Source organism: Alligator mississippiensis, chromosome 1 (genome assembly GCF_030867095.1).
Source record: "Alligator mississippiensis isolate rAllMis1 chromosome 1, rAllMis1, whole genome shotgun sequence".
NCBI classification, from domain to species: Eukaryota; Metazoa; Chordata; order Crocodylia; family Alligatoridae; genus Alligator; species Alligator mississippiensis.
Window position 1 is genome coordinate 471,543,476 of NC_081824.1, and position 13,564 is coordinate 471,557,039.

The 13,564-nt window shown below is 43.9% G+C and overlaps 1 long non-coding RNA gene across 1 annotated transcript; it reads left to right on the forward strand.

Moving 5' to 3' along the window:
• Window positions 1-10,570: 10,570 nt before the first annotated feature.
• On the forward strand, window positions 10,571-13,214 carry LOC132248706 (uncharacterized). The gene is made up of 3 exons (XR_009460048.1): window positions 10,571-10,591; window positions 11,187-11,252; window positions 13,035-13,214. It is a non-coding gene; the product is annotated as an uncharacterized LOC132248706 (long non-coding RNA).
• The last annotated feature ends 350 nt before the right edge of the window (window positions 13,215-13,564 follow it).

Consider the following 13,564-nt stretch of genomic DNA (forward strand, 5'->3'; position numbering starts at 1 on the left):
AGACAGAGATGGGTGTGCACTCTATTCACTCGCTCTGCACGTGGACACATTAACACGCTCTCCATGCCATGAACACAGATGCATGCACACGCACACACGTGGACAGACACATGCACACATGCAGGCAGGCATGCACTCTACACACTCACTCTCTGCACATGGACACGCAAACACAAATACACTCTCCCTGCTATGAACACAGACACACATGCACAGACAGGCATGTACACATGCAGAGAGGAGCACACGCACAAACACACGTGCACACATACACACACACATGCACATATGCATGCACACATGCATGCAGGCACACACATGAACACATATGTACACATGCAGACTCATGAACAGACACACAGAGGTACATATGAATTGACACAGACATGCACATACACACATGCACGCACAGGCACATGCAGGAACACACACATGCACACAGATACATGCACACAGACATGCATATACACACAGACATGCAAGAACACACGCATGCACAAACATGCACACAGATGTGTGCAGACACATGCACGCACATAGATACATACACATGCACACACATGCATACAGAAACCTACAAGCACACTCATGCATGCAGACTTGTGCATGCACACATAAGCATGCACAGGTGCACATGCACACACACATGCACACACATGAATGCACACAGACACATGCATGCGTATGCATGCAGGCATGCACGCACATAAATGTAGGCACACAGGCACATGCAGGCACACGTGCATGCACAAACACACGCACACATGCTCGCGTATGCATTCACACAGATGTATGCAAGCAGACACACGTAAGCACAAACTCATGCATGCAGACGCATGCATGCACAAACACATGCACGTGTATGCATGCAAACATGCACATGTGCACCTGGACACATGCATGCACATACATGCATGCACAGAGACACACCTGCACACACACGTGCATGCATGGAGACATGTGCCTGCACACATGCATGCATGGAGACATGTACACGCGTGTACGCAGACAGATGCATACACGCAAATGCAGACAGACACATGCAAGCACACACTCGTGTGTGCATGCACAAACACATGCATGGACAGACAAGGACATGCAAGCACAAACGCATGCACGCACAGGAACATGCAAGCTCACACTTGTGCGTGCAAACACAAACACGCACATACGCACACGATCCCGCCCGGCCATGGGGCAGGCTGGGCTGGCGGCGGGGGGAAGGTCCGGAGCCCCTGGGGGTCCCGGGAAGAGCAGAGGGGAGCCGGCCCCAGCTCAGCCCCATAGGGGTGGGGGTGGGGGTAGCAGGGCTGCAGCCCCGGCCCTCCCCGGGCCCGGGCACTCCGGCGGGAAGGGGCGCTGCAACGACACCCCCCCCCCCCCGCCACCGGTGCAAACACCCCCTGCTCCCCGTGCACACCCAAGTCTGCATCCCGACCCCCGACCCCCGGGCCAGGCGGGGGCCGATGGGGCAGCCTCGGGCTGGAGTTCCCGCGACAGGGATCCGGCTCCTCTCGTGCGGGACTTTGCTTTTCTTCCTCTCTCTTGCTTTAGTCGCAGGTCAGGTCCTGCCCTGGGCAGAGCCCGTGTGCCCGGGGGCTGGGAGGTGCTGGTGGGGGCGGTAAGAGCAGGGTGGCAGCGATCTCGGGGTGTTTGGGGGGATCTTGGGCGCTGCCAGTGTTGTCTCCAAAGGACAGTGTGAGTTCGTGCCCGGTGCGCTTTTGCCAATAAACAGACAGGGGTGGAGGATCCAACTTAATCTTTATTGTTTCAAGTCTGCGCAGAGAGGGGTGCTTGGCAATCTTTTGCAAAGCAAGCACCACCAGTTTCTACCTTTGGGTACCTTTTATACATATGTTTGCAAGTGTACCGCTCAGTGATTGGTTACAAGCCACTGACATAAGACGTTCTCTACTGAGCATGTCTCTATACCTATGGTTTAGCCATGTATTTCATTTACATACATATATGTTTCATTAACATACTTTTGCTCTGCCCAGGGTGTGATTTTTAGCATTATAATGAGACCTTTTTCTCAACTTCTTGCTATCTTACAAGTGTCAGGGAGACATTATCCTGCTGGTGTTAGGGAGGCATTCCGGGATGTCTCTAGTGGGTTATGGAATAGAGAAAATCCCACACAATTTACTGATTCGTTTTGATGCACTGGCTGGGGGAGTAGTTAACTGATTGCACGATTTCACAATGATTACACACTTAATTTATACAACACAATTTTATTTTAAAACTCTTTGCTACGTATATAACACTGCTTAGCTTTAAGAAACACCACAAATATTAAAAACATAATAATTACATATATCAGAAACAATGCTCCAAATGCACTTCCTTCCCAAACAATACTATAAGAATTAGTGTTACAAAAACAACTACAATTGCAACTAAAAGTTAAATTTGAATCAATACTACTATTTTTCAATATATACTTACAATCCTAGAATTCCGAGAAGCCAAATACCAAAATATGGTATCATTCCTCAGTAGTACGATTTAATGGGTTGGCCTCAGTAGTACGGTTCAATGAAATGGGCTCAGCAATACAATTCAATAGGCTGGCTTCAGCAGTAATAGGACTAAGTCCCCTTCCTTCAGTCCCTTTCAGGTGCTCTGCGGCTTCAGTGTGAACTAAGAGATTCGTGTTCACGGAGAGGGTAGTTCAGGTGATCAGTCTGACCCGGGCTATACTTGCGATTTTTCCTTCGTTGTTCTACAAGTATAGTCACCTCCAAATTGGGACAGTAAGTTACCGTTTTTATTGAGCGAGCTGCCGTCAGTGGGCTCCTCCTACTCAATATATCACTGCTCCCAAATTTGGGCTCGGATCTTACTCAACAGATTCTTTTACCTTCGTTGAGCATTTTAAATTACCGTTGGGAAACTTCCATATCACTGCAAATGCCCTTTTCTTACCAACCTGGTCAAAAGGCCTCAGGGTTTGATCTCTTGGAATTCAGGATATTTGCTCTCTTTGTAAAAGATTTCTAAAAGATGAAATTTAAATTAAGACTTTAAGCAAAGTCAGGACCTTTTGCACGTAGTCCCCAAAACAAAGAACTAGATAAGGAGATGAATCTTATCTTCTTCCTGAAACTGGCTAATGGGCAACCTTTACAAACATTCAAACTATTTCATTCAATTTGACATCCCCCCGTGCCCATTAGGCAGTTTGATTACAATTATATTTCATTACTAAGCCTTACAAACTTATTATGATGATTCCATGACAACATACACAAAATTAATTTTCCGAAAATGATTAACCCAAACAATCCTATGATGCTTGTTATAACATATATCACCCATTTTCCCAAAAATACAGTCTTTATAGTGTTCCATAGTTGTTGTCCTATCGATTCTATTTCATGTATAGTAGATTTAACACCATTCCCCACTGCATTTCCAATCGTGGCTAGTCCTTCTAACACCGAAGCAGATGGTGCATTGAGGATCTTGCTGGCGTTGAGTAATTTCAGGTAAGTAATGTGTTCTCCATAGTCCTTTGACAACATCACTAATTGTCCAGTTTCCAAGTTAAACGATATATGAGTTAAATTTAATTCCTGCAAGTCAATGTCCCACGCAGATAGTTGGGAATGCACCTTATTCTCCTCAGTCATGCTCCAATGATCTGCAGCGATCCATGGGATACCTGTTTTGGACCAAAGTACTACCTCCATACTGGAGTGTAGATTATTAATTTTTGGCTCTATTATGCACACACATTTCCTTGCAAATGTGTCTCTCCATAACTGAGCTCCAGGCTCACAGGGTGAGTCTTGAGGGATATTATATTTTATTTCCATTATTTCCCCTGTATCTCTCCAGAACTGACCCTCTTGCTTACAGGGCTGGAGTTCAGGAATATCATATCCCATTTCTGCTATTTCATAATACTGCGTTGCTTCATCTTGGGGGGTTAAGTCAAAAGCATAATCATAGTTTAATATGTTTACTTGAACAGTTTTAGTGTAGATTTTACATTTGCAATCAGCACATTGCACAATATGGGTTTGATTCCATGCTTCCAATTCAGAACATTTATCATTTAATTTTACTTGGTTGGTGTTTACTTGTGTGCAATTATGCTTGGTACACCGCATGGTGGGTAATGTACCTGTATGTTTTCCTCCAATGCGGGTACGTACTGTCCAACCCATTAGTGGGTTCACTGAACAAAGCCATTGTACACTTCCCTGATTTTCGTGACTAAATAATTATGCTATTTAACTATGACATTCTACATAAGGTGTATGTCCAGCATCTGTGAATTTTTTCTTTAAATTTGTTACAATAAGTTGTTCAAAGGTGCTGGATTCATGAAATTGTGTACAGGTGATGAACTGTAATCTAGCTTGGATTTTCCTCATGTTAGAATTAGTGATATTTTCATTTTGTTCAGTTAATGTTATGAAATTTTGCATTCTTTGTGTAATGTTTTTTGTAATGGTCACATGTGTAGTGGCAAATCGCAGAAGTGACATGAATTCAGGTTTTACTGTTTCTTCCCATTCTTTATCTTGATTTTGCTGTGCCAAGTTTGTCCAGACTGACCTGCGCTTTCTTTGTGGTTGCGTGCAGTTAATGTTATATGTAATGCGCGTGGCAGTGCGGGAATATTCAGGAGATTTTAAATGCCAGGCTATTGTGCTTTGTTCTTGGTGCGGTGGATCCCTTATAATTAAGAGATAAGGTAATATCCCTTTTCTAGTATGTACTATAGTCCGACACCAAGTGCTAGTGGTAAGCCTGCCACTGTTCTGGACAGTGTTAGGTTTCCAGAAAAGTTTATTCCACTTACATTGGATGATACCATAGGGGTCTACTGGAGCATTTTCAAATAACCCTACTGGTATAATAGTTAATTTTACCCCAAATACACCTTTTTTTGGGTGTGTTCTCACAAAACCCCATGGTGTTGGATAGTACTCAGTTTCATTTATCCCTGCTTCTGTTAATTTAATGCCATATGGATATGGTCCATTAATTATATCACGAGGATTTAATAATTTGGAGGGGTTCCATGGTCCTTCCCAAGGAATATGACATTTAAGGGAATAACCTGGTATTGTGAGATTCCATACATCAGCATTATATCCCAGAATCACGTTGGGTGGTCTATGCACTGGTCTGCATAATGTTGCATTGGTTAGCCACATCCAGTTTTCATCTCTGGGATCATTTTCATCCTTGATCTCCCACTGTTGCCACTTCAATCCTTGACACCTGTAACAAAATTAAATGATTGCTTAGGTCCTTGTGAGGCCTAGCTTCGTGAGGTTAGCCAACTTTGGTGTACTAATATTGTTTGATTTTCCTCAGTTAAACAAAAATAAGTGTTGGGACGTTTCCCCAATTGATCAATTCCACCTTTTGTTACTTTTTCTTCTTTGGGTAGGTGTATCCACACTTCATCACCTTTTTTATACTTATATGTCCACACTGGAAACTCTTTCTTTTCGTGTTTCAACCACATGGTCTTATCATTATTGCACTGAATTAAGGTTGCATGCAATACTGCATCCCAGTTTTTAAAAGAAATTGATTTTAAATTTGTTTTCAATTGTGTCTTCAAAATACCAATGTGTCTCTCCACAACCCCATTAGATTGTGGATGATAAGGAGTGTGCACATGGTGTTCTATATTGTTATTTCGGCACCATTCAATAAATCCTTTACTTTGAAATGGCAGACCACCATCTGTAGCAATTTGTTTTGGGATCTTCCATGAACCACCAATTTTTTCTAATGCTTTTACAACATCATTAGCTGTGGTATGTTTTAGTGGAACACAATTAATTATTCTTGTTCCCATATCCACTACTACCAGTCCACTTGGGAACCTTTTTGCATCTGTTAAAGGCCCCATTAGATCCACTTGCCATGTTTCACCTGGGTTGAAATAGTCACTTTTAAGATAATTATACGCATACTGATTTTTGGGTGAAATTTTGAACTGGTTACATACTTCACACTGTTGTCTAATTCTTTTCCTTAGATTATAGGCATTTATTGGCCCCCATCCATTAACTTCTAAAATTCGGTTTTCCCGTACTTGGTTCCAATGCCCACTGTATTCATGTAACCACGTAAGGTATGGTTCTAATTCAGCTTCTTGGTTCTTTTCTATGCTAAAATGTTGTACTTCTTTATCCAAAGCTGCATGATGTTGGTTAGTATTTCTTGTATGACTTTTGGTGTGGGTAACAAATGTTGGGATTCTATGTGTAGTTAACACCTTCAAGATATTTTCCCAAATTTCTAAATGTACTACTGGCTTAGCTCCCTTTGTTAGTACTTGCCAAATGTACTTACTATCTGTTACCAACTCCCAGATGTCTGAACCATGATTCAACATACAATGTTGTATTAATGCTTGCATCCCCTTCAATTATTAATGTTATTGGTTAGGTGAGTTACCTGACACTTGGTACACTTCCAACCAAATTTATCCCCATTTTTGGTTGAACCATCACTGAATCCCCATCCTTCCATAAACATGCCTCCATCATGTGTCCATTGTGGCATTAGTTGTTGGCTGTCATTTGGGATTCTTCGCCCTTGCTAATTCTTTCCCCAGTTTTGCATCAGGCTAGAGGCTAACTTTACCCAAGTGTTCTGATTTCCTGCAAAATCAACAGGCGGAGCATTAAGATTTCCAAGCTCTGCCCCTGCAGGATGGTGGATCTTTGCATTCTCTGTTAACTCTCGGCTGTACCTTTTATAGCAGTGGTGTAACCCAAGTAATACTTTACCTAAAGTTCCATACCTAGCTTCAGATCCTTTAAGTGTGAGACTCCATAAGTCTATCACGTTACTTCCTTGGACTGCCTTTCCACTTAGCCAATCTATACCTGTCCTGATGTATAATTCCACTGGTAACTGATTATGTATTCGATGTAAAGTTAATTGTTTTGAACTTAAATCTGCTACTATTCTTTCTACTTGGCCTTGAGCTGCTGCTGACCAGTGCTTACTTTTAATTGCTGCCCTGATTAGCTTGCTTTGTACTGTGGCATTTTCAATCCAGTCTCTTAACCAATTAATAATTCCTAATACTGCTTGCATTTCAGTTACAGTCTTTGGAGGTTTTTCTATTGCTTTCTTTAAAGCTGTTACCCATTTATCTTCTGGGGTTATTTCCTTTTCATTCATTTTTCTCCCCAAGAAGGTGAAACTTGTAGCTGCACATTTTGTTTTATCTGAATTTACCTTCCAACCTTCCTGAGTTAAATGTTTAATTAACAGCTTTAGAGTTTCATTAACCTGTTTCTCAGTGGGTCCAGTTATTAGTATATCATCTACATATTGCCAGATCTTTATTCCTTCAGCTATATAATTTGTGTTTGCCTGAAATTTGATAAGGGTTTTACCTATACAACTATCAGCTATAGCTGGTGAATTTTTATACCCCTGTGGACATACCTTCCATCGGTATGTGTTTCCATTAAGGTTCATGTTTAACAAACCTTCTTTGTCATTTATGGGGATTGAGAAAAACATATTCTTCAAATCAATACTTGCTCCCCATGGGTGTCTTTTAAATTTCTAATGGAATACAATATTTCTTGTGCCGTGTGATTTTGCATAATACTCACATCCTCTATTCTTAAATTGACTTCTCGATAATCTACTACTAATCTGACTTTCCCATGGCCCTTGTCTATAGTCCATGCAGGACTAACATATTTGCCTGGGGTGGTTAATTCTATGGCTCCTTCATCTATTAGCTCTTTTATTAATACTTGAGTTGGGCCTGATAATGAGTCCTTAATTTGGTAAGCACGCACCTTTTTTGGCATGGGTGAAATTTTACTCTTTAATTTAGGCTTGTGGAGTTCCTTCTCTGAGACTTCAATTGGCAACATCTCCTTTAATGATTCTTTTAGATAAGGATCATGCCTTATGCTATTCATGCCTAATATATTCTTTGAGCCAATTAATACTTCCATTTCTTTTCCCCCTGTTAGGATTATAGTTCCAACTTGATGTTTAGTATATTTCCCATTCACTCCCACAATGGTAATTTCTTTATTTTTTGGAATAAGTAAATGTGAGTCTGCCTTCCTGATCATACTAACTTGTGCCCCTGTATCCATTAGGAAAGTTGCTCTCTCTAATCTTAAATCTTTGGGATTCACGCATTCTAAGGTTACATAAGGGCGAGACTCTCCATTCAATTCTTGTTGTTCTGGCATCATTTCAGCTGTCTCGGGGGAGGGACAGAATTTTACTGGCTCTCCCCCCGTGACCCGTTTTTTGGGTTGCTTTGTTTCTCAGCAGTCCAATCTTTCCAAGGTTTCCATCCATGGCTTATGGCTAACTGCTTGTTTTCCTTCAGCGTATTCTTTCTTAATTCTTCCCTTTCAAACCCTTTACTGAGCAAGAATCCAAACATAGCCTTATCCTCTTTGGTTGGGGTAGGTTTGTTTGGACCCTTTCCTGTTACATATACTTTGGGCTTTTTCTTCATTTCTTCCTCCTGCACTATGGTTCCTATTTGATCAGCTACTTCCCAGGGTGTCTGCCCCACCAGCGGCAGTAGCCAGGCTTTTACTCCTGGAGTTTTCAGAACATTTGCTGCTACCTCTAACGACATCCTGTTGCAAATTACTTGTTCAGGAGTGCTGATAAACAAACAATCATTCCTTAATCTCTGTTGTACTGCCGACAGGGTGTTTGGGGGTGCTGTCCAATGGGCAAAACTAATTCCCCATATTAAGTACCTGATGCTATTCATGCCCCCTTCTAAATTTTGGGGAAAGCTTAGAGCTCCCAAATGATTTTTCACCCCAGTGGCAATTAATCCAGCTAAAGTTATGGGATACATGCCTCCCGGGATTATATTCATGGTATTTGTGAGAATTGCCCCCTTACTCCATCCCAAATTTCTTATTAGTGGAAGGGCCTCCTCTGACCTTAATAGGGTCCCTATTCCGTTTTCTTCCTCTATAATCCTTCCTACCCACACACAGCAATTTTCATTAGTACGTCGTGCTGTTGTCCTAGCCAAATCCTCTATTTCCTCCCTGTTCCTTTCTCTATAGATATTCTGCCTAATCGCAGGATTTGTGCCTTGTTGTTTCCAACTAGTAGTTACTATAGGACATGCCTCCAGTATTGGCTCTGCTCTACCTTTAGCTACTTCTCCTGCCTCATAGTCAGCTTTTAATTCTTCCAATTCTACTGTAACTTCTGCATATGGGGGTGGAGTGGATGGAGTAATTGGAGAGGGTGCAGTAGGTTGCACAGATATTTTACTTGGTTTCTCTCCATGCTCCTCTGTTTCATTCACTTTGCTCTGGTTCATAACCAATTTTAAAACATTATTCTCAGCTGCTAAATTTTCTACCTCATGCAATAAGTGAATGATTCCCCGAGCTGCCTCTCCTAAGAGGGACGGGTAATTAGGTTTTTTCAAAGGACCTCCTGCTGCTTGTTTGCAACTTACTTCTAACTCTCTTAGTATCTCTCCCGCTTTTAAACATGTTACCTCCCTTGCTAGTGGCAATTTTAACTGATCGTAAACTCCTTTCCCTAACACCTTTCGCATTATCTCTCAAAAACCTCCCTCTTCTTTTCTACTTTCTTTCTTCCTATACACCTTTACTTCTGGCTTTACTTCTTTATTTTCTAAACTCCAATCTAGTGGACCATATGATTTCTGAATTCCTCCCAGACAGCATCTTAAACTTTCTTGTGTAAACATAAAACTATACGTGATTGTCTCATCCTCATTATTAAGATCCCTTATATTTACCTTCCAAGTTCCCTCATTATCATTGTGGAACGTGCAATGCTGCAACACATTCATCCCATTTTGAAATGGGCAACCAGCGCATCCTGTTCGTGACGCCATGTCTCTAGTGGGTTATGGAATAGAGAAAATCCCACACAATTTACTGATTCGTTTTGATGCACTGGCTGGGGGAGTAGTTAACTGATTGCACGATTTCACAATGATTACACACTTAATTTATACAACACAATTTTATTTTAAAACTCTTTGCTACGTATATAACACTGCTTAGCTTGAAGAAACACCACAAACATTAAAAACAGAATAATTACATATATCAGAAACAATGCTCCAAATGCACTTCCTTCCCAAACAGTACTATAAGAATTAGTGTTACAAAAACAACTACAATTGCAACTAAAAGTTAAATTTGAATCAATACTATTATTGTTCATAATATACTTACAATCCTAGAATTCCGAGAAGCCAAATACCAAACTATGGTTTCATTCCTCAGTAGTACGATTTAATGGGTTGGCCTCAGTAGTACGGTTCAATGAAATGGGCTCAGCAATACAATTCAATAGGCTGGCTTCAGCAGTGATAGGACTAAGTCCCCTTCCTTCAGTCCTTTTCAGGTGCTCTGCGGCTTCAGTGTGAACTAAGAGATTCGTGTTCACGGAGAGGGTAGTTCAGGTGATCAGTCTGACCCGGGCTATACTTGCAATTTTTCCTTCGTTGTTCTACAAGTATAGTCACCTCTGACTGCTCCCGAGCCAACACTGCTTGGAGTCAGGTCACACCTGTGTCCTCGGTGTCACCCTGACCGCAAGGGTAAGTGTGGGCAAACGAGGGGGTGTTTGCACCCACACTTGGGGGGTTGTAGGGGTGGGTGACTTGTGGCTGGGGGAATTGTCACTTTTATGCTTTCGTTTCTTTCCTAAACATGACTTCAGTCCGCTTCAGTACAAGCCAAGGGCTGAAGACGAGGTGTGCTGGCCTGACATGGGGAGGCGGGGGGAGTGCTTGGAGCGATGCTATTTGGCTGGGCAGGCAAGGTGAGGGGTGCAGCGGAGCAGGCAGTGAGGATGCGGATGGTTGCTTTAGGGTTTCCATATTTCCAGGTCCAAAATGCAGGACACCTGTCACATGGCGGAGGGGGGACGGGGGATATGACAGTGGGGGGCAGAGACATGCCAGTGCCCTGTCCCTGCCCATGCTGTTGCCCCTCAGTGCCAAGCCACAGCCCCCGCCAGCCCTGCTGCTGCCCCTCACCCCCAACCCACTGACCCCAGCCTGCCAGTGCCCCTCACCCCAAACTGCAGTACCCTGCCCCCCGGCCATGATGCTGTCCCTCGCTCCAGACATCAAGTAACTGGGAATGACTGGTTGTGGTTTCAACTTGCTCTTCAATATTTCTTTCATACAGCTACAGAAGACTGGACAGTCTTTTATCCCGGGAGAAAAATATGGGATCCTTTGGAAAGAGAGGAAGGTAAATCAAATAGAGATGCCAATTCTCACTGTCACATACTCTTTTTGCCTTGCCTAATTTGAGAGATTCAGGTGTGAATTGAAGAATGCAGTGCTGAGGGGAGGGGAAGGGCAGGGAGCTGCACTGGAAAGGAGACGGCCCAGCCAGGTCTCTGCGCATAGCGGTGCAGTGAGCGCTGGAGCAGGGCCAGAAAAGGCAATATACTCCACGCAGGATTCGGAGAGAGCTCGTGCAGAAAGACCGAGCCCCGAGGCCCGCAGACACGCAACGACGCCTTACTTCACTTCCATTCCCCTCTTTACTCTAGGGAAGGAGAAGATGCTATTGCTGCTAACTTTGCCCTGGTTGAGCGCTGAGGAAAAGGGCCAAGCGCTCAACCCAGCGATACCAGGTTTTCTGTTGGCTTTTTTGGTAATTGAACCTACCCCGAAATTCTGCTTCCAGTCTCATTGGTTGCCGTCCATTGACTCTGGGGGATTTACATAACCAAAACCTGATTATTAAAGTGTTTTGTGTTGGATGATAGCCTTGAAGGATCTTCCTTGGGGTTTTCTTGTCCTTTAATGCCTTAGTAGTCCCATCCATGCACTGTTTCTCTTACAAGTTTCCTGCTTTAATCTATTTTAAAAATGTATTTCTATGCATTTAATTGGGTGTCCAGACTGGAATCAACTCCCCGCAGTGGTGGTTCATAGATGCAGGGTGGGAAAGGCCCCGAGCAGATCATCGAGTCCGACCCCCTGCCCTGGGCAGGAATGAATACTGGGCTCATATGAGCCCTGGTAAGCTGAAGCTCATCTGACCCAGCTAGTTGTTATCCAGGCTCCTTGGAAAGACCCCCGAGGTAGGAGCCAGCACCGCTCCCCTTGGCAGCTGGTTCCAGATCCTGGCCGCCCTGACTGTGACCCTGCAGGGTGCAGTCACCTCCCCTGGAAATCTTCAGGAGCAGACGGGACGGTCACCTTGCCGCTGTGGCTTGAGCCCCGGTGTCTTGTCCTGCCTGGTGCAGGGGCTGGACCCGCTCTGTCAGCCTCTCCTGGATTTCAGTTTCCAGTTTCTAAACAAGTTGATGCAAACGGACTCCTAAAACTTCCTACTTAATATCATAACACTTTTCTTCTTGCCTTCATGCTTCCTTTTTTTGTGAAGAGGTATGGCTCTGTGCCAGGGTGCTCATGGTCCATGTCTCCATGATGGCATGCTTGTGAACTTAAAGTAAGGATAAAGGATAAAGCAGGCTCCCTGCACACGTATAGGAGCTCATAGTGACTCACTGAAATAATAGCAATGTTTTTGCATTTTGCTTTTAGTAATACATGCATTGAGCAGAGCTCTGCCCAGCCAGGCTGTGTTTCTGGCAGCACACACTGTTGCCACGTGGACCGTGCCACTTTTGTTTCTTTTCTTTTTTGTCACCAGGATCTCCCAGCGTCAAACTTCGGCACTACGCTGTAAACGTGCAGCATGGCAAATGAGTGCATGTGCACCACGTGTGGTCTGTGGGGCCTGAAATGGTTTTGAGGTGCCACAAACTGCATGAAAGGGGGAGCAATGCTTCCCCTTTCCGCAGTTTGTGCACGCTCATCGGGACGCTCATCGGGCCACGCTTTATGCGTGCAAAAAAATGGAACAATTGCATTTTGAATTTTCTCTTTTTTTCTCTCTGATTTATTTTGGTTTTATTTTGAAAGGTGTAGATGTGCTTAGCACCTAAGCACCTTGGCTCCTTACACCAGTAGAAGTAATAATTTCCAATTAACTAGGTTTTGAACTCCTCAACAGGGCATCTCAGGAGGAGGGACAAGGATGGAGATGCATCCCTCTGCCATCCTGCCTCGAGCACTGCCGCACGCGGGAGCCGAGGCCCGAAGCAGGCAGCCAGACAGGGCAGCAGATGTTTGCCACAGCAGAGTCAAGGGCCTGGGACGCTGTGTGGAGGCAGCAGCTGCGGCTGCAGCAGGCAGGCCAGGAGCGGGTAAGACCATCCACCGCTCGGTCTCCCCCACGCACAACCCACCCTCCTTTCTATGCCCCGGGGTCAAAAATGAGTAGTTGTACCCCTGTCTGCCCACTCCGGGACCGCCTCCATTTCAAAATCCTAGATGTTATCCTCCCTTTTGAAGAACCCTTTCCAAACTAACCATGTCCATTTGTAGCCTAACTGGTAAGAAAACCAATTACTCTTTCAACATCACAACCAAACGGCAAATTGAGCTAGTACCGGCGGGGCTGTCTTTACCCATCCAGATCGGAAGTTGTTCCAGACTTTGAGAAGCCGTCAGAATTTGGCCGTCCCCCACGACTGTCCTGTT